Source organism: Eumetopias jubatus, unplaced genomic scaffold, assembly GCF_037043125.1.
Source record: "Eumetopias jubatus isolate StellerSeaLion01/CBP00866 unplaced genomic scaffold, mEumJub1_p1.0 scaffold_32, whole genome shotgun sequence".
NCBI classification, from domain to species: domain Eukaryota; kingdom Metazoa; phylum Chordata; class Mammalia; order Carnivora; family Otariidae; genus Eumetopias; species Eumetopias jubatus.
This window is the reverse complement of record NW_028274838.1, coordinates 497,178-517,749: the sequence shown is the minus strand read 5'-3', so window position 1 is coordinate 517,749 and position 20,572 is coordinate 497,178. Positions and strand designations below refer to the sequence as shown.

The window sequence follows — 20,572 nt, the reverse complement described above, 5'->3', positions numbered from 1 at the left end:
AGGACTGCGGCTTCTCGATGACTTCAAATTTAGGATATTCAAATGTGAATTCCGGGAACGTATTCATGTCTGATTTACCATATGTGTATTTAAGCTTCAGAAGCTCCCTCCCTAGGTCTTGCTGGTGCTCTGGGCCAGTATCAATGGGTCCTCCAGATGCCCGTAGCTTAGTTCTGTATTCTCTAATCTTGTCCACGATGAGTTTCTGTACGGGACCAAGTTCTTTATTAAATGCCCCCGCGGTAACACCAGTGTTGCTCCTCAAATGAACTGAGACTGCAGACCGAATGAGAGGAGAAACTGAAGAGAATCTGAAGCATCAGGGTAATTCTGACTTGCTCTCAGTCCTGAGCTGCCAGAGCTTCCACTGCCTCCACTATTCTACTTCTGGCCGTGGCTCCGCCCCCACCCGCCTACCCGCCCTCCCAGTGCATTCTCAAATTTTTTTCCTTGGTAGAGATTAGCATACATGTTTCTAAACATTAAAAACCCGGGGAAGTAGAGATAAGCATCTGAACTAGTTCTCTATTGATGCATATTAACAATTAGAAAAGCAGTGGTTTAAAGCAACCAACATGTGTTATCTTGCAGTCCTTTGGCTCAGGAGTTTGGAATGACGAGGGTGGGTTCTCTGCTCACGGAATTGGTCAGTAAGTCGTCCCCCACCTGAACAGGTCTGATAGTGACCTTGTAGTGGTTCTCTCTCCGAAGAGGGCCTGCCCTCAGCATCTCACTCCTCTGGGATCCTCTTCTCTGACCTCATTTCGATCTGTCATGATGCTTTCAGCTTAGCCAGGTAGCTTAGGAGGAATGCTAGAACTGTGGAACCCCAGACCTGATCTCCGCTGTCCCTTCTCCAGGAGGAGAATAAATGACAGAGGTCTTCATAAAGAAATGACCCCCATGAGGGCTGACATTCCCCAGCAATTAGAGCAGAGGAGGAAACCTACAGGCAAACGGAGGGCCTAAAAACCCAAATCATGGAAGCAGGACACAGATCAAGTAGGAGCCCTTCCCAGAAATGTCCCCATTCTCCATTGAAAGCCACTTTGGATGAAGGGTGTGAGCACTGGGTCTTTCAGAGTCTCCATCCTCGGCTCTTTGTTTAAAACAGGCTTTATCCATACGTGAGAATCTCCTTGGAGCTTTTGTCAGAAATGCAGATTTGTGGGCCTTATCCCCAGGGCATTCTAAGAGGCACACAGTGACTCTGATGGAGGTGTTCTTTAGCTCTGCAGCTGGTGCCCAGGGATGGGACCCCTGTCTGCTGCATGATACCCCATTTCCCGTCTAACATTCCAGTGGTCCATGCTGCCTTCTCGAAGTTATATTCTACATTCTCTATCATACACGAGATAAATATGCTCAAAGAGATAATTAAGTGATCCACAAAAGCATATGGGACATGTGGTGAAGCTGCTATTGGCATCTTGGACTGCTTTTCTGAAGGCTGTGCTTCTATTGCTTCAGCCCAGAACCGGGATTGGGTTTGAATGGAAAGATGGTTGGGACTGGAGATCAGTAAAAGCTCGTTATTGCTGGTAAATTTTATCTATCTGCTTCACAAGTATTTACTGAATGTTTCACCTGGCAGTCTCTCGGACGCACGGGGGACATGGGGTGAGCAGGCAGACCCAGTGCCAGCTCTCAGGAAAGAGAACTTTAGCACAGGAGTCAGATATTTTATAGATAATCATTGAAGTGCCTTTTATTTGTGACTATGGTAAGTATTATTTAATACTTTTGTGTTCTGTGATCCTAATCCCTGAGCCAGTGATGGAAAAGCTAATATAAGTAACAGAATTATATAATTGGGAGAAAAGATTGGTCCCCAGAAAGGCCTTTTTTTTAAGATTTTATTTATTTATTTGACCAAGAGAGACACAGCGAGAGAGAAAACACAAGCAGGGGGAGTGGGAGAGGGAGAAGCAGGCTTCCCGCCAAGCAGGAGCCCGATCCAGGACTCGATCCCAGGACCCTGCGGATCCTGACCTGAACCAAAGGCAGAGGCTTTATGACTGAGTCACCCAGGCACCCCAGAAAGGCCTTGTTTTTAACAGTGGAAATACCAACATTTGATCCAAAGTCTCCTGAAAATGAATTTTTTATTTTTAAGCTGAACTTTTAATTTTAGTGTTCCCTGAATTTCAAATGTGGGGTTCTCGAGGGTGTGTTCCGGAGCCTCCACAGGGAAGCTTGCAGCCAATGCCTGTGTGGGGGCACCGTTGCCACTAGGTGTTGAAGGTGTTTGGGCAAATCTCTTCAAGTCTCTGGGCCTCAGCTTCCTCTCCTGTATGGTGAGGTTGTTATTCAAATTCTCCAAAGTGCCTTCCTGCTCAGTTTCTGTGAGTGTAGGAGGGTCTGAGGTGCCTGTTAAGCAGCCCTGGGGACTGCAGCTGAAACCTGACTTGGTCCCTTCCCTGTGTGTCTCCTGCAGGAGCCTGAGCTGAGCCCACACTGAAAACAGAGAACGGAGGGAGCAGATGGAAGATAGAAAATCAGCAGGTTTGGAGGATGAGAATAACCCTAGGAAGGACAAGACAATGGTGGAGCAGGTGGTTGCCAAAGGAGGTAAAAATAAGGACAAGTTGATTTCAGAAAAATCCAGGGAAACTGAGGAATGTATACAGCAGCATCCAACTCTGCAAGGAGCAGCCTGAGCTAGGCAAAGAGGTTGGAAGAGTAACTTCGTCCATGGTGAAACTGTGCACCTGCCGAGGAGCCCCAGAGGATGGATTGTGGTGGTTTATGCTGCTGGGAAGCACCGGTTCCAAGAGGAGGAGGATGTTACCACGAGGCTCTGCCCCAGACACCTAGCTCCGACTTGGAGCTACCCACACTGTAGGTGTCCTCCAAGAAAGTGTGTACTGAGAGGGATCAGTGATGTTTGGATAAGGGTTGGAGTTGTCCATTCTTACTGCAGATAGTTGTGCCCTAAGGTCAGGAAGGGCCAGGGTAGGGGACCCTTGCATCTGAAGCCACATGATTTTAATAATAATCTTAATAATGCTGCCTGGGTGGGCCTTGAATAAAAAGAGTAACGATCTACTCAGAAAGTGAAGTTTTAGGGAATATAATACATGAGTGGGGTCAAGTGTAGTGTAGTGGGAGGAAAGTTACTGCATTTAACAGCACCTAATGACTTCTGGGGAGACAAACTTGACCCTAATCATGGCTCTAGATGCCAAATAATGAAGCAAACCACTTACTTCCATTGGTAACAGAAACGGGAGACCCTTAATGCCCATAACAAGCTGGAAAGTTGCTCTGCCTGTTGGGTCATGCAAGAAAACTGATCACTTGAAATGTGTTTCAAGAAGGGGCTGGGTTGAGTTTGTGACAGTATGCCCTAGGTCTTGGAGAAAAAGGTTTGGGGCTTTGGAAGTTGCCAGTGAGCTGGCTCATAGTAACTTTACACAATCTTGGGAAAACATGTCTAGCAAAATTTTGGATTCATTGGACACTAAATATTTGGTCCATGATCTGCAATCATTCTTCACAGATTACCCTCTATTTGCTTGAGCGAAAAATGACTTTTCTATTCTTAGAAACACCAAGGGTGCGTGAGTGGCTCGGGCACTTAAGGGTCTGACTCTTGGTTTTAGCTCGGGTCATGATGTCGTGGTAGTGGGGTCAAGACCCATATTCGGCTCCATGCTCAGCACAGGGTCTACTTAGTTTCTTTCTACCTTTCCCTCCTCTCTGTTCTCCCAGCTCACACTTACTATCTCCAAAATAAATAAAATCTTTCAAAAGGAATGATGCGCCCCCAAATGCAGATTTAAACACCTCCTATGATGACTTTGATGAATAACAAGGTAAAGCAGCCTTTTTTTTTTTTTAAACAGAGAGCAGAATTGTAATTCAGGATGTCAGTGGAAGAGGCAAGTAACCTCCCATCATCTCAACATCTGAAAGTAAACAGGTAAAAGAAGGAATGTATAGAATTATATGTCATGTACACAATGACTGGTTCATTATAAACAAATTGGAATAAATCTATGTGTATATTGACTCGTGGGTCCTGTCAAAAAGGCAGAGCATTGGGAAAAACAAAAACAACAAACCGTCCTGAAAGTCATTTGGGTAATTGGACTTTAAAAAACTATTAGACAAACATTTATCAAACACATTTCAAGCTGTTTGTGAGCCACATTTTTGCCCTTCAAGAGTGAACTTTAGGAGAGACACCTAATACTGAGTGGATGCTTTGGTTTCTTTGAGACATGTCACCTGAGCCACTGGGAATGTGACCTTGTGAGTCACACAGCTGCGCGAGCTTTACCTGACAGGATGTTAAGTTCAGTGCCTAAAGAGTTAACATAAATATGCTACACACACCAATCTTTACTTTAACCAAAGATCATTTACTCTCTGTTGGGGGTATGAAGCTGACACAAAGGACTACAGATTCTGTTGCAGAATCAGGACCGGAGGCTTACAGACTGATGGGAGTGGACACCTACTTCCGATTTGGAGTCGGAGCCATTGTCTCCTAAGGCAACTGAGTCAGACAACCAAACATTCTTGAAGATAGGTACAGTACTTTGGAGAAATTGTACTAATCCTTTCAGTATGTTTGTATGTACATATATACACAAGTGTGTGTATCTTGATCTGTAGCTCTACATGTGTTTTATATGCAGCCACAGACACACACACACACACACACACACACACACACACACACAGGTGGTTGGGAACCTGTGAGTATGTCATCACAAGCACACATCTGGGAAACGTCAGCACTGCCAGATACTGGTCAGATCCTTCTTCACTCATCACTGGCTGCACTTGTTCCCCTCACTTGACCTTGATTACGTAAACAGTTTGATATTGTCTCTGACCCTACAGGGGACTCATCTAGACATCAGCAGCCGACGTGCCTCGGACGGAACCCTTCTTACGCATTGTTTCTAGTTCTTTCTGAGTTTCATCCTCCATTCTCCTAATGTCTTCCATTGTCAGATCATTCCACTTGTCAATCCAACAAAAAAGCTGGCGATGAAGTTTGTAAATATCCTTTTCTCTTGCTTCTGAATGAAGTTTTCTACTTTGCTTTGCAGTCCCCACCACTTGAATTTGATGGTCACCAGCTTGTAGGCACACATCTGAGGACAGTCAGAGTTGTTTGCCAGCTCCTTCTTCCAGTTGGGTCCCAAAGGCCCTCTCTTGGTCTTGACTGACTGGAATAATGCTGGGTCTTCATCAGCTTTGTAGTCTGCTGGTTCAACTTGACTTCGATCTGCAATATCTATGCGGACAATTTCAACAGTTTTCCATGCGTTCGGATCTAAACCGTGTACATTTTCTAATGTTCCCAAGTCTGGTTTGTGCCATGTTTCAATTTTAATGAAGAAATCATCTTTCATATATACACTCGTTACAACTGAGGCATAATGGTTTGTTCTACAGTAGGGGTATGCGTTCCAGGCTTCCTCGTGAAACAGCAAGGAGCCCTCCGGAGCAATCATCCTGACGAATGCAGGAACTTTGCTCCTGAACAGAACATGGCAAAACCACACGGAATTCCTTAATCAGCACCATCTTCCCGGAATCCCCTCACAGCTACCGCCACTATCACCACCACCGCCGCTGCTACCGCCCCTCACGGCGCCTCTATACACAGGTTTTTGATCTTGAGAGTCACCATCCTTACTCCGCATTGGTCAAGGGTCAACCTGTATCTCTATTTACAGAGGACATGCTCCTAAAGATAGAAAAACCTCAAATCATCCACACACAAAAATATTAGAGTCCATAGACTCATTCCGTAAAGTTGCAGGGTACCATATATACAAAATCAGTTGTGTTTCTATGCACTAGCAATGAACAATCTGAGAAGGAAATTTAGAAAGCAATTCTATTTACAATGGCACACAACACAGTAAAAGTGTCAGGTGTAAATTCATTCAAGGAGAGCAAGACTTGTTCACTGAAAAGCATAAGAAGCAATGGTTCTGCGAGAGATGAAAGACCAAATGGGGGGAAAAAAACAACTGTATGCATGCACTGGAAGATTTAATATAATTCATATGGCAATACTATGCAAATAGATCTACAGAGTCAATACAATTCTATCAAAAATTTTTCTTCTGCATTTTCTAAATTCTGTCAATACCTTGTAGTATATTTCCTTTCAGACGTTGTAGTTTTCATCTCTTAAAGATAGAGAGGGTGTTGTTTATATTTTCTATTTCTCAGTTTAACATTTACAACTGATGGAAAACTTATACTAAAAGCTTTCATATCCTTCTCTGGCGGTTCTCACATGTGTCAGCTCTGGATTATTTTCCGATGACGGATCTGGCTCCTGATTAGGGGTCATTTTGCCTGGAAGAGCTCCAGGTCCTGTTCCCTCTACTGCTTTCAAATGATTGCCCCCTGACTTGCTGGCCTTTCCTCCCATGGAGGCCCTGAGCAGGACCTCACTGCAAGCCACACCAGGGACCCTGCACAGCTCTGGTTAGGTGACTTTCCTCAGACCAGCTGGTTGTCCCACATCACCTTTCCCTTTTATTCCCCAGGAATCCCAATTTGGCTGGTAAAATACCTGGCGCTTTCTATTTTTTAGGTTAAGCAGGCAGTGTGTCTCTTTCCCTGTTCCAGCTCCTAGAGGCCCCTCCTCCATGCTCAGCCCCAGCCCCAGCCCCAGCAGGCAGAGTCCTCCTCACACAGCCTCCTTCTGACCTCTTCTCTGCCTCTTTGTGTTTTAAGACCCCCTTGTCATTGCAGGGCGCCGCCTGGATAATCCAGGATCATCTCCCCATCTCAAGGTCCTTAACATAAGCACCTGTGCAGGGTCCCTTTTGCTGCAGGATGGAACATGTGCACAGGTTCCTGGCATTAGCCTGGGCAGCTCCTAGGGAGGGGGCATTATTCTACCCAGCAGCACACTATTGATCTCAGGTGACAACTAAAGTTGGACGCCCCCTCTCCACCCTCCAATCTTTTCTAATTTAAACATTCCGGGAAAAGTAAACCACTACCTCAAGGTGCAAGCAAGACAAGGCAAATCAGAACCCTAGGGCGCTCCATCCATGACCATACAATTGCCCAAATCTCTTCAAAGTAGTCTGTTTAGTTTTCCAGACCTGGCTATTTTCCCTCCAAAGGCCGACCTGACTGCAGAAATCCCCTCCAGGGGGAAGCGCCCAGCGGTGGAGGGAGGGCAGGCGGTGGCAGAGTGGGGAGCCTGGGACCCCACTAACCCCCTGCTGAGAACTCTGAGCCTGGTTTAAGGGAGCAGAAGCAGTGGTCCCCTTTGGCCCTGCCCTCAACAGCGGGATCCTTGGGCGTCTCCCCGCGAAGCCACGAGGGGGCGCGCCGTCCCTGTCCTAGGAGCCCTCCTGGGGAAGAAGCAGGCCCTGGGATGTGTTCAGCGTGTGGAGTGTTGTGGGCTGGTGTCAGCCCGAGGGCCCAGGGGTTGCGGACTTTTGGTCCTCCCCTCCCCCCCGCAGTGTCCAGGCCTGGGGGAGGCTGTGGGGACTGGTTTGAACTGTACAGGTGCAGCCATGGCACTCGGTGTCCTCCAACCAGGGTCCGAAGGGAAAGAGAGAGAGAGCTAGAGAGAGCAAGAGAGAGTTGTATCTGCTCTTCGCGGGCTGTTGGAAAGTCCTCCCTCATGTTTCTCTCTGGCTGGCACAGCCTTCCCTGGGCTGGGTGGGGGGGGTTGTGTAGGGTTTGGGGGGCCATAGCTGCAGGGAGAGGAAAGAGTGGTAACCAATTCAGGAGACAGAGGAGACTGGGCAGGTGAGGAAGGAAGCCAGGGCACGGGAAGGGAGAAGGGGAAGGGGGACTGGAGGAGGAGAAGGAGGAACACCAGTACTGAAATCCAAGTTGGGAGGGGAGCTGGGGGGCAGGGAGATGGGGTGGGGTTGGGGACTGAGGCGAAGCCCTTGACTTCACGGACGGGGCGTGTCTGATGCAAACCAGGCAACATGGCGGTGGGGTTCTGCAACTTAGAATTCGTGGGGCTGAGGAGGTAGCAGCGCTGTTGCGTCCATCCTATTCGGAAGCGTCGTGTGGAGGGTGAGGATGCTTGCGACAGGAGTGGGTGCCGAGGGTGTTGGGGTGCGCCTAGGCGAGTGAGCCTGTGTGTCCGGTGGAAGGGGGGTGAGACTGGTGTGGGGCGGAGGCGGAGGGAGTCACACTTACCCGGCAGGGGAGACTCCGGGATCAAGCAGGTGGTTTTCCCAGGGGAGGCCCTTCCATCATACCAGGGACATGCTGACCCCCGCGATTTCCCCGAGTATGGACAACTCCTCTGCATTATTTGTGGCAGTGGCAGTGGGGGGCTGCTTTTGCTCTTTCACCTGTTGTTGGTTGTTTAAGAATAGCCTTTGTTTTCTTATTCATTTTTCTGTTTGTTTGTTTTGTCTTTTCCATGACTTTGGCTGATGACATGGGCTGAAGAGGAAGCTCACTCAGGGGACACCAGGACCCTGAAGAAAACACCTCTGCTTTTAAGGGCTGCTTTCTTGAGAATCTGGGTTTGGCTGTTTCTCAATCAAAAGCATGCAGGACAGTTTCTGTCCACTGGTCATACATCCCACCTTGGCTGTCGGGGTTTTTTCTGTTTTTCGCAGAGCAATTTCTCTGCTTATATTTCAGTATGTGGTTTGCAGTCCCTGATCCAGCAAAGGTGCTTTCTTTTCATTCCCCAGGGAACAGGGGTTTGCATCCCTTCTCCTTCCTCCCTCCCCTCCCCACCTATCCCCCCAGGCACCCTGCAAAGCCTCACCCAATCCCCAGACTCAGTACCCTTGATTAGGCCACTTGGTAGCCTACCTAGTATAGCCTTGCTCCAGAGGACCCTTCCGAGACTAGAGAGGGTCTGGCTTGATGTACTGTTTATTTATTGTAAGTTTATTTGTTGAAGTAATCCCTACACCCAAAGTAGGGATAGGGCTCATGAAGCCAGATGGAGACTCCCCTGCTCTCCTGACTGAGCCAGCCAGATGCCCCCTGACAGGCTTTTAAAGAGGCACCTCTGTGTACTCACAAAGAACCCGCTGGGTTTGGCACCACAGACCTTTCCCAAACAGCAGGTTAGCTCTAGGACAAAGGGCCGTGGGCCTTCTGCAGCTCTTGGGCTCAAGCCAAAACTGTCCCTACTGATGTACCTGCATTGCTTTGTCAAACTGAGCTTGAAGGGGTTTCTGGCTTCAGGCTTTCACCAGAGCTGGTGTTTTTTTTCTCTACTCCCTAAAGGCCTCTATTCAGAATCTACAACTGAGGGTCTTCCAACTTTGATTTTCACTTAGGGGAGCCACACCAACTGGGACTCAGCAACGGGTTACTCTTCTGCCAGAAACAATTAAACAAAAGAGCAACAGCGTCACACAAGATGCGCGAAGTGGAGATTTCCAAGATCCTGGGCATCAGGCAAAGGGGACAGCCATCCCGGACACATGGCAACACAATGGTGAGCAGAGCCCTAGAGCTGCTCAGAGGTACTGGCTCTAGAGAGTTTCCAAGCAAGGCACTGGGGGGAGGGGAACTTGAATAGGAGCCCCATGGAGCTCCTGGAATTGAGGACACTGATCTGAGAGAACCCAGGACTGAGTCTCAGGGAGGACAGAGCTGCAGGAAGTCACCTAGCCAGAGCTGTGGAGGGGCCCTGGGGAGGCATGGACAGCAAGTCAGGGGGTAATCCTTTGCACAGGGCCTGGTGCTCACACGGTGCTGGGAATAGTGCCTGTGTCCAACAGATAGACTAAGCAAAAGTAACCCTCTTAATTTGTGACGAATAGGGTGGAAGACAGGGGGAGGGCTTGCTACAGTACCTGGAACTCATGGTGAGTCCTCCACGGAGCCCTGCTCTGGGCCACTGAACTATGCATTGAAGCAACAGCAGAAATGTTTCCAAGTAACTTCAGTGCATCCCTGAACAAAGCTCAATATTATAGAAAACACAAAAATATCCAGCAAACAGCAAGGTAACATTCACAGTGTCTGGCGTTCCATCCAACAGTTTGAGGTATGCAGACAAAGGGGGGAAATGAGCCCTCCTGAAGAGATGGATCACTCATCTGAAAATGACCCAGAGCTGACAGCAAGATGGGAATCACCAGAGCACAAGAAAGCATTTGTTCTAACTGCATCCCATTGGTGAAAACATTCAGCAGATACATGGAAAATGTTAAAAAAAAAAAAAAAAAAAAGGACCCAATCTCACATGAAGAGATGAAAACCACAATGTCTGAAAGGAAATGTACTGCAAGGGGCTGATGGTGATTAGGGAAGGCAGAAGAAAAACGTTCAATAGGAATCCAAAAGAATCTGCAGATCCTGCTGTTGCCTTCTGAACCACCTTAACCATTCCAATCCATGAACACAGGATGTCTTTCCACTTGTTGAGGTCTTCCTTAATCTCTTGCAGCAATATTGTGTAGTTTTCAGTGTACAGGTTTTGTGCCTCCTTGACTCAATTATTCTTCGATACCATTCGGGTGGGTGCTGTTGTCCATGGAATCGTTTTCTTAATTGACTTTCCCGGTGTCCATTCCTAGGTTATAGAAACACCTGATTTGTCTGCCTTGTACGCTGCAACTCTGCTGAAATAGGTTATGGACTCTAATAGTCGTGGTTTCTGTGTGTGTGTATTTGGTATTTTTCTGTATACAGGAGTATGTCATTTGCAAATCCAGATACAAATTGTCCCTTGAAGAACCTGGGGGTTAGGGGTACAGAGTCCCACAATTGAAAATCTTTGTATAACATTTGAGTCCCAGAAAACATAGCTACTAATAGCCTACTGAAGTCTTACAGATAACAAAAACGGTTGATTAATACATATTTTGTGGGTTACTTGAATTATGTACTTTATTCTTTTGATACAGTGAGTTAGAGTGAAAATATCATTGAGAAAATCATAAGGAAGAGAAAATGTATTTCTACATTTGTACTAGACTGTATTTGTAAAAAAAAAAAAAAATAATCAACCCATGAGTGGACCGACATTGTTCACTAAAATTCAAAGCCATGTTGTTCCCCAGTCAACTATAGTTTTATTGCTTCGTTTTCAAATGTTTTCCCCTCACCTTCAGGTTTTTAAACAATTGAGTCATAACTGATTCCCCATGTGAGATCAGTTTCACATGGCAACACAGGGATTGGACGACTCTATAAATTATGTTAGGCTGATTACTAGTGTAGCTACCCTCTTTCACCTCGCAGAGCTGTTACTGCACCACCGACTACATAATATGAGATCTGTCCTCTAACATTGTTTTTAAATCTTCACTGTGGATGATGTTTTGACAGAGTATAGGTTTCTATGCCCTCCCCTCCCCCCACCACTACCATGGGCCGCCTTTGGACTTTCCAGAGAGGAGCACTGACATGTAGGAAGTCCCTATTTTAGGCCACTGCAGCCCCTGATCTTGGACCAGGATGCTCAGCCAGGGCCAGGGAAATATGGATTAGCAGGAACCCTTCTTTGCAAGCCCAGCTCCAATGTGAAGGACCAGAGTGCCTCTTCTAGCCTCCTGCAGGGATGGTTCAGCACCCAGGAGCTGGCCCTACATAGAGGGCCAGAAAAGGGCAGATTCCCCTAAACGCAGACCAAGTGTTCCATTTCGACTCAGAAGAAGGTGAATAGCAGCACAGGTTCTTTTCCCTATGCTGAGCTTCCACGGGGGGAGCCTCAGTGCCACTGCAGGAGGGAGCATCAAAGGGAACCTTTGGATGTTAACCTAAAGCTTAGTGCTTAGAGCCCACCCAGGGGACCAAACCTACTTAAGATCCATCCAGATCTTGCCAGCAGCTTCCATGGGTCCTGCAGCCTTCACTTCCTTTAGGAATCTCCAGCCAGCTGGTGCCCTATCTTTGCTTGCTTCCCCCTGGTGTCCTTGGGCCACCTGAAGGTCTGTTCCCTTAAGTAGTCTGCCGCCTGGTGGATTCCAGGGGAACTGCCAGGGCCTGAGGCTGAAGGCACAGTCACTGAACCCCTGACTCCAGCTGGGAGGTCAGAAACCAGGCTCTGAGCCACCACCTGCTGGGACTCCAGGATGTGGCCCCTCACCAGGCAGTGTTTGCCTGGGGACCCCAGGACCCACTGATGTGCGAGGGTCGCCTTCTTTCTTTTTTTTTTAGGTGAAATTGACATACAATAAATTTCACCCATTGTCAACAATGACAGAGTTGTTCAGCTAGTGCCCTAGTTTGTTTCAGAGGCTTCCTTCACCTTCCCACACTCCCTCCAGCCCCTCTGCAGACAGTCTCCGCTCCCTCCTCCAGCCCCAAGCAGCACTGATTTGCTTTCTGTCTCTGTGCATTGCTCCTTTCTGCACATTTTACATAAGCCGAATGAGACAGTCTGTAGTTCTTGGTGACTGGCTTCTTTCACTTAGCATCCTTTTGAGGTTCCTCCATGCTGTAGCTTGGATCAGATTTCTGTGCCTTTTGTTGCGGAATAGATGCCATGGTACACATAGGAAACATTTGGTTTGTCCATTCACCAGCCGATGGCCCTTTGTGTTGCTGTCAGTTTTTGCCCATTGTGAATAACGCTGCCCGGAACATTTCTGACCGAGACTTGAGCGGACATATGTTTTTATTCTCTCAGATAGATTCCTAGTTGTGGAATGGCTGGGTCCTATGGCAAGCTTGTGCTGAACTCTTAAGAACTCTCAAAGTGGCTTCTGCAGGAGCTGTTATATTTTACGTTGCGACCAGCAATATAGGAGGGTCCAGTTTCTGCTCATCCTTAGCAACACTTGGTATCGTCTTTGGGACGTAAGCACACTAGTTGGTGTAAAATGGTACCTGGTTTTCCTTGCATTTCTTTGAGAAATAATAACATATTACTAATAACATTGATTACCTTTTTATGTGTCTCCTTTGGTACATGTGTATTCGACTCTTATACTGGCTTAAACGAGTGTGTTGCTTCTGCCCATTGAGTGAGTTCAAAGTCCTCTTGTCTCTCGTGAACGTGAGTCCCCATTGGGTATTTAATCCACAAATATTTTCTCCTAATCAGTGGCTTCTCTGTTCCTTTTCTCAGTGGCAATGTTTGATGCAAAAAACTTCTTCATCTTCAATTTTCTCTTACGTATCGTGCTCTTGCCGTAGTGACTTAGAACTCTTTGCTTACTGTGAATTCCTGACCATTTTCTCCCATGTAGTCCTCTTGCACAATAGTTTTGGCTCTTATACTTAGATCTGTGACCATTTTGAGTTCATTGCTGTGTAAGTTGTGATTTCCAGCAACAGCTGTGGGGGAGCTTTGTCCTGACAGGTTTAGGAGAGCCTAGGGGACACTTGTGTTTCAGAGTTAGTCTCCCCTGGGCCAGGAATGGAGATTTCACCCTGCTGCACCTGTTAGTGAAAGGCTGAGTGCCTTTGGGGAGGGGAGATACATGGGGGCTGTGGTCATATACGGCATGTACTCCCCGTTCTCTGGGACTGGGTACAAAGGAGCTCCAGGAGCCCCAGGGCAGTCCTGCTCACAGGTGCCTTTAGAGGCAGAAACACACTGAGAGCAGGAGAGCATAACACAGAAAAGACCCCAGGGATCCCAGCGGATCTGGGTTGGGATCCTAGAGGGTCTTCTATGGACGGGCACATTTTCCATGTATATGCCCTTCTATGGGTGGGTGGGAAAGAGGACTCGCACACAGTCGGAACTCAGGAAACATGCCCAGAAGGAGTGGAGCGGATTGAAGGCATGTCCCACAGTTTGCAGTATTTTTCCAACATGAAAATCATGGTATTTGCCTGCATCAAAGGTGCTGGGGGGACGCATGCTGCCTCGGTCAGTAGAGCGTGCAACTTTCATCTCAGGGTCATGCATTAGAGTCCCACGTAGGTGATGGAGCCTAGCTGAAATTTTAAAAAAAATAATAATAAATAGAAAACGAAGAGGTGCATGCTTCAGGAATCAGAATTACTCCCCCTAAGGTAAGGAGGGGGCATCTACCTTGGTCCTTGCAGTTCAAGAGCCATTCTGAGCACTACAGAATCCTAAATGTAGATTAACCTAGAGAACCTACACTTTTAATATTTGTTGGGTTTCCCCTGTGTGGTTAGAGGTCCACTGGCAGACAAAAGTTGATATGCTGAGCACAGAAGCGGACCAAGAAACAGACTATTACCTGGATGCACCACATTATTCTCCGTCCTCACTGCAGTCTCCCTGGAAATGGGAATGGGCAATCGAAATGCCTGGTATTCAACACAGGTTAAGAAAAAATGGAAAGTTTGGGTTAACAGTTTAAATTATTGTGTCCTCAGATTGACTTTGATGGCAAGTGGAGACTCTGTTGCACGTCTTCTAGGTTCTGCAGGTGGAAATGAGGGGCTAAGGGACAAACTAATTATACAACTCAGAATAACTTTGGTAACTTAGTATCTTCACACTTGACACAGTTTTCTTTCATTTTGTCTGATCCCATAGTCTCATGCTTGAGTCTAAACACATTTGTACAAGGAAGGTGATATCAATACCACACCTAAAATCTGTACCGCTAAATGTTGTAGTGCTTATTCCTAATGGTACTTTAGGCTTGTTTCTAACTGCCTGTAGCTACGTTTCGGCTGACTCTCAAGGCAGCCCATTCTAACCATGTGTGCACTTCTCTTTGGCCCCACCACCAGGTGAAGCAGTGCATCTGAGCTGTCTCCATCGCTGGGGGAAGGATGTAGGTCAAATAGGTAATAAAGAGAAAGGGGGACTGGGGTGCAGCAAAAAGAAAGCATGCTTATGTGTGGGTTGATTCCAGAGAGGACCATTGCATTTCTTTTTAAAATTTTTTAATTTACTTATTTGAGAGAGAGTACTTGAGATATCAGGAGCGGTGTTGGGGGTAGTGGAAGAGGAACAGAGAGAAGCTGACTCACCACTGAACAGGGAGCTGGACATACGGGCTTATCCCAGGACCCCGGGATTCTGACCTGAGCCAAAGACTGACACTTAAACAACTGAGCCACCCAGGTGCGTTTTAAAATAATTTTTAAACTAATCTGGTCCACTTAACATAGGCATTGTATTAGTTTCACATAAGGTCATGGGATTTATTTTGTATTTCTTTTTTAAATATTATTTATTTATTTAGAGCAGGGGTGATGGGCAGACGGAGAGGAAGAAAGAATCCCAAGCTGACTCTGCACTGAGCATGAAGACTAAACTGGGGCTCAATCGCATGACCCTGAGATCATGACCTGAGCTGAAATCAAGAGTCAGACGCTGAACCGAGAGAGCCACCTTGGTATTTCTAAGAATGATATGTTTAGCCTTCTCTCTGAAATAGGCACTGAGTAATGAGCAAGGCGGAGAGAAACCATAGTACCCATAGGCGCCAAGGTCAGATTGCCCAAAATGTACCACAATGGCATATTTGGGGGAAACAGAATGCCACAACGACCACTGGTGCATGTTCATTCAGACTCCAAGATCTCTGAGAAAACTCGAGATTGCAGGGTTAAAAATAACCTGAAAGGATCAGAGTGAAATGCCCTTGGGATGTGTGTGGTCTGATCTAAAGTACACAGCAGAAGATGTTTTGTAGATAGGAAGCCAGCTGTAAACAGCACACTGTGCATTCCCTTTTTTGTTTTCTTATCCTGTGTTAAAGACCGAGTACAATGCTGTTTACAATTAATTGATCACAGCCAGTTGCAGATTTCTTTATTCCTTCTCCACTGCCATTGCTTCACTTGACTAACCCTGTGTACGTGGAAGATGCGCCTTACTAAGCCCCTGCTGTAAATCATTATAGTACTATATCACTGTAGAAGGTATATTAGATTATGGAAAATAAACCTCAGGACCTCGGGCTGTTTGCTTGGGGTCCCCTGTGCCTTGCTATACTGTCGTCTCTTTTTCTTTTTTTAAAAGATTTTATTTATTTATTTGAGAGAGAGAATGAGATAGAGAGAGAGTGAGCATGAGGGGGGGGAGGGTCAGAGGGAGAAGCAGACTCCCTGCTGAGCAGGGAGCCCGATGCGGGACTCGATCCCTGGAATCCAGGATCATGACCTGAGCGGAAGGCAGCCGCTTAACCAACTGAGCCACCCAGGCGCCGCGGTAGTCTCTTTTTCTCATTTCCTTCGCCACCCCAGGTCCCCGACTCTCTGAGGTCGACAATATTGATTATTTTGAATTGAAGCTACCCAAAAAGAAACTGGTACCAGGACACTCAAACCCTCCTCTGTCTCCCTGAAAGCAGGAAACCAATCTCCCATATGAAAAAGGCACCCACTGTACTAAGAAGTAAAAAGACATCCTTCTCACCAGGGTTTCTAAATTCGGTCTAGACACTCTCTAAATTAAAACTCCCCCAAATCCCTGAGAAATGTATTTTCTCCTTGTCTAAAATGCATAAAAACTGTCTGCCTTAATACTTTATATTTCTTTAAGGGTCTCCATTTCAATATCCGTTCTCCATGCGTATTCAATGTCTCAGTGAAACTTAATTCTTACTTAAGCTGGGAGACCAGGACAGGTAACAGAGGAACTTCTCCTTCCCTGCATACCTTTTTTGTGATCCTAATATCTTAGCCAATGATTTGTAAAGGAAAGAAGTAACAGAATTATATACCTGGGAAAAAGATTTGTCCCCAGGAAGGAATTTCTGGTATTTTTAACAGTGGAAATATCTACATTTGATCCAAAGTCTCCTAAAAAGTATTTATTTTTAAGTTGAACTTCTAATTTAAGTGTCCCCTGAAATTCAGATGTGCCTTCCCAGAGGGTACGTTAGGAGACTCCACAGGGAAGCTCGCAGCCAAGTCCTGTGTGGGGGCCGTGCTGCCATCAAGTGCTGAAGGAGTTTGGGAAAATCTCTTCATCTCTCTGCGCTCAGCTTCCTCATATGTAAGATAAGGTTGTTATTCAAATTCTCCACGGTCCCTTCCTGCTCAGTTTCTGTGAGTGCACAAGGGTCTGCGGTGCCTTTGAAGCAGCCCTGGGGACTGCAGCTGAGACCTGACTTGGTCCCTTCACTGTGTGTCTCTTGCAGGAGCCTGAGCTGAGCCCACACTGAAAACAGAGAACAGAGGGAGCATTTGGGAGACAGAAAATCAGCAGGTTTGGAGGATGAGAATAACGCAAAGAAGGACAAGGCAATGGTGGAGCAGGTGGTTGCCCAAAGGAGGTAAGAAGAAGGACAAGTTGGGTCCAGAAAAATCAGGGGAAACTGAGGAATGCATACAGCGGCATCCAACTCTGCAAGGAGCAGCCTGAGCTGAGCAAGGAGAACGAGGAGAGTAACTTTGTCCACAGTGAACCTGTGCACCTCCCGAGGAGCCCCACGGAATGGATCGGGGTTGGTTTGTACTGCAGGGAAGCACCAGTTCCAAGAGGAGGAGGAGGAGGAGGGGCACCTGGGTGGCTACATCTTTAAGCGTCTGCCTTCAGCTCAGGTCATAATCTAAGGGTCCTGGGATCGAGCCCCGCATGGGGCTCTCTGCTCGGCGGGAAGCCTGCTTCTCCCTCTCCCGCTCCCCCTGCTTGTGTTCCCTCTCTCGCTATGTCTCTCTCTGTCAAATAAATAAAGAAAATCTTAAAAAAAAAAAGAGGTGGACGATGTGACCATGAGGTTCTGCCCCAGACCCCTAGCTTTGACCTTGGAGCTCCCTCACGGTCGATGTTCTCCAAGTAAGTGTGGGCTTAGAGGGATCAGTTATGTTTGGATAAAGGTTGGACTTGTCCATTCTTACCACAAAGAGTTCTACCCTAAGGTCAGGAAGGGCCAGGTTAGGAGACCCTTGCCTCTGAGGCAGTGATACCAATTATATTCTTCTGAATTTATGGTTGTCAAAGACTTTACACACCTTTGTCTTGACCGTGTGTTGAGTGTTTCATTTTCCTTAGTCTCTGTTATGAACTTGGAATTCTGACATCAATAAGATTTCACAGAGGAGGTCAAAGCAGTGAGAGGAAGAATGCAAACAAAATCTTGTAGCTCAGCGCCCCTGGGTGGCTCAGTTCATCGAGAGCCTGCCTTCAGCTCAGGTCATGATCCCAGGCTCCAGGGATCAAGCCCCATTGAGGGGGGTGGCTCCCTGCTCAGCAGTGGAGTCTGCTTCCCCCTGTCCCTTCCCCAGCTGTTCTCTATCTTTCTCTCTGTCTCTCTCTCACTCTTGCTTTCTCCCTCACGCTGTCTCTCAAATAAATATATAAAATCATTTTAAAAACTGTTGTAGCTGTCCTAACCTGGGGTATGGTGGCAGTGCAGAGGATGGAGGGGGGAGGGGGCTAGGCCGAAGACATCTCTTCCTACTGAGAGAACCATTGAGAGGAATCCAAGAGGACAGTCCCTCTTCACCAGAGCTCACCACAGGGGAGTGTCATGGGGCATTGAGAGTGTAGGGCAGGCTCCTCTGGAAGGAAGGGTATTTGTTGCCTCCTGGAAGAAAGCAGAGAGCATTCGTGCATGTATTTGGGACAGGAATGTAGTTGAGATTAGAAATTTGCCACCCCCTTTATCAGATCCATGAAGGAATGTCTCTGAGAGCTTCCTCAGTGCTTGGTTTGGTCCTAGGAGTCATGAGTACAGAGATGAGTAAAACATTATCCCAATTGTCGTGGGGCTCTCAGTCTAGTTACCAGAAGTCATGAAAAGTGTAGTGGTGGTGGATTCCTTGGAGGAAGTGGCCAGTGCTGCCTGGGGATGGCCTGGTCTCCCTCCGTGTTTTCCAACAGCTGGATGACCTGTCCTGACCCAGGGACCCTGGGCCTCAACTCAATTTCAGCCTCTCAGGACACAGCCAACACCTAGGTTCCATGTAAACCCAAAGCAGTCAACACTATGAAGGTCTGCAGAGGAAACTGCTGGTATCAGTAGCTCCCCACTTTGTCTTGGCCAACTGGAAAATAGAGGCGAGTTCATTAAGTCTTGTAGGGTCATCCTTGCCCTAATGATCAGGGATTAGTCTTTCTCTCTGTTAAGTGAAATACTTTCTAGCTTCAGTATTCTCTCTCCACTTAAAAACTTTGGAACTATTGGCTAAAGTATAGATCAAGTAGCTACAGTGAAAAAGGGGTAAAGCAACTTCCAAGCTGCAGTGAGAATGTGCAGAAACTCTTATACTGAATAATAATCGGACAAATCACTTTTAAATTGCACAAAAGGTTTATACAGTAATTCTGGAATAGACAATGTAAGTCTGTCGCTTTCTCCTTCTTCTTAACATTGCTTTGATAATTTAAGATCATTTCCATTTCCATATAAACATTTGGATCAGCTTAGAAATACTTACTAAAATGTCTGCTAGAAGGTTGATTGGCATTGTATTAGATCTTTTGATCAATTTGGGAAGAGTTGTCCTCTAACCATAATGAGTCTTCCAATCCACCACAAATTTTATCTCCCCATGTATTTAGTTCTTTAATTTCTGGAAGTAGTGCTCTGCAGTTTTCAGTGTAATGTTCTGACACATATTGTGTCTGATAAGACAATGCAATAGGAAAACTGGTCAAAAGACTTGAAGAAGAAATGCTTCACAAAAGAAGATACACAAATGGCCAAAAAGCACTTGAAAAGATGCTCCACTTGAAACCATTGAAAAGCATGAAGTTGAACATAAATCAAAAGGGATTCACTAATGTCTCTGCAAGGCTCCATCTTAAACTAAGTAACCTTTTCCTTGTCTTCTGCAAACCTCTGCTCCTCCCTTCTAAGCCTTTTGTTTCAGGAGCCTGGTACCACCCTAAAGACAGGTTGAGGGAGGCTGGCAGCATGCACACAATTTCTGTCAAAATAAAACACCCCCCCGCCCCTTCCTTCAGGGGGAGGGGACTTAGAGTTTTTGAGGGCCTTGGCCTGTTCTAGCCCCCTGTGCCCCGAAAAGCAATAAAGCTATTGTTCCTCAATATTCCAAACTCTGTCTTCGTCTTATATTTTGGCTCTGAAGCACAGAGGTCAGTTTTCGACGGTACACTCAGCCATTGGGAAGATAAATTAATACTACAGTGAGTTACCATTACACAACCATCCCCGTGGCTAAAATTACGAAGACCGAAAACATATGTGGTGAGGATGTAAAGTAACTAGACGTTTCATACACTTGTGGGAATGAAAAATGGTCCAACCACCGAGAAAAGCTGAACCACAGATAAACATTTACCAATCACGTGAACGGCCATTCCTCTCCTAAGGATTTACACAATATGGCCACACAGCAAACTGCACATGAATATTCATCATAGCTTTATTCCCCATGGCCAAACCCAGGAAACTGCATAGATGGCCATAAATAGGTGAATGTACAGACCAAATATATCCATACAGAGGAATACTCCTTAGCAATGAAAAATTCTGAACTGGTGATCCATTAGTAATATGGATAGATATAAGAATCCTTAGGCTGCACGGAGGAATGTAGGCATAAAAGAGTTCCATTTCCATAACGTGGTTAAAAATCAAGCCGTCTTTGATGCCAGTGGTTGCCTGGGGCTGAGGGTGAAGGCAGTGAGAGACTTCAATGGATCCACCCAAGGGAAGCTGTGAGGTAGAAGAAATGCCCTGTGTCCTGAATGGAGCAGTAGTTTCAATTGTATGTACATCTGTGAAAATGCATTTAGTTGTACAGTTTATCTTTTTAAATTTTTATTTGTTGAGAA

At 46.4% G+C, this 20,572-nt stretch overlaps 1 non-coding gene across 1 annotated transcript; it reads left to right on the top strand.

Annotated features, from left to right (window-relative positions):
* The first annotated feature begins 8,149 nt into the window (after positions 1–8,149).
* On the top strand, positions 8,150–8,312 carry LOC148161949 (U1 spliceosomal RNA). Its single transcript, XR_015767261.1, has one exon. It is a non-coding gene; the product is annotated as a U1 spliceosomal RNA (small nuclear RNA).
* Positions 8,313–20,572: the final 12,260 nt, after the last annotated feature.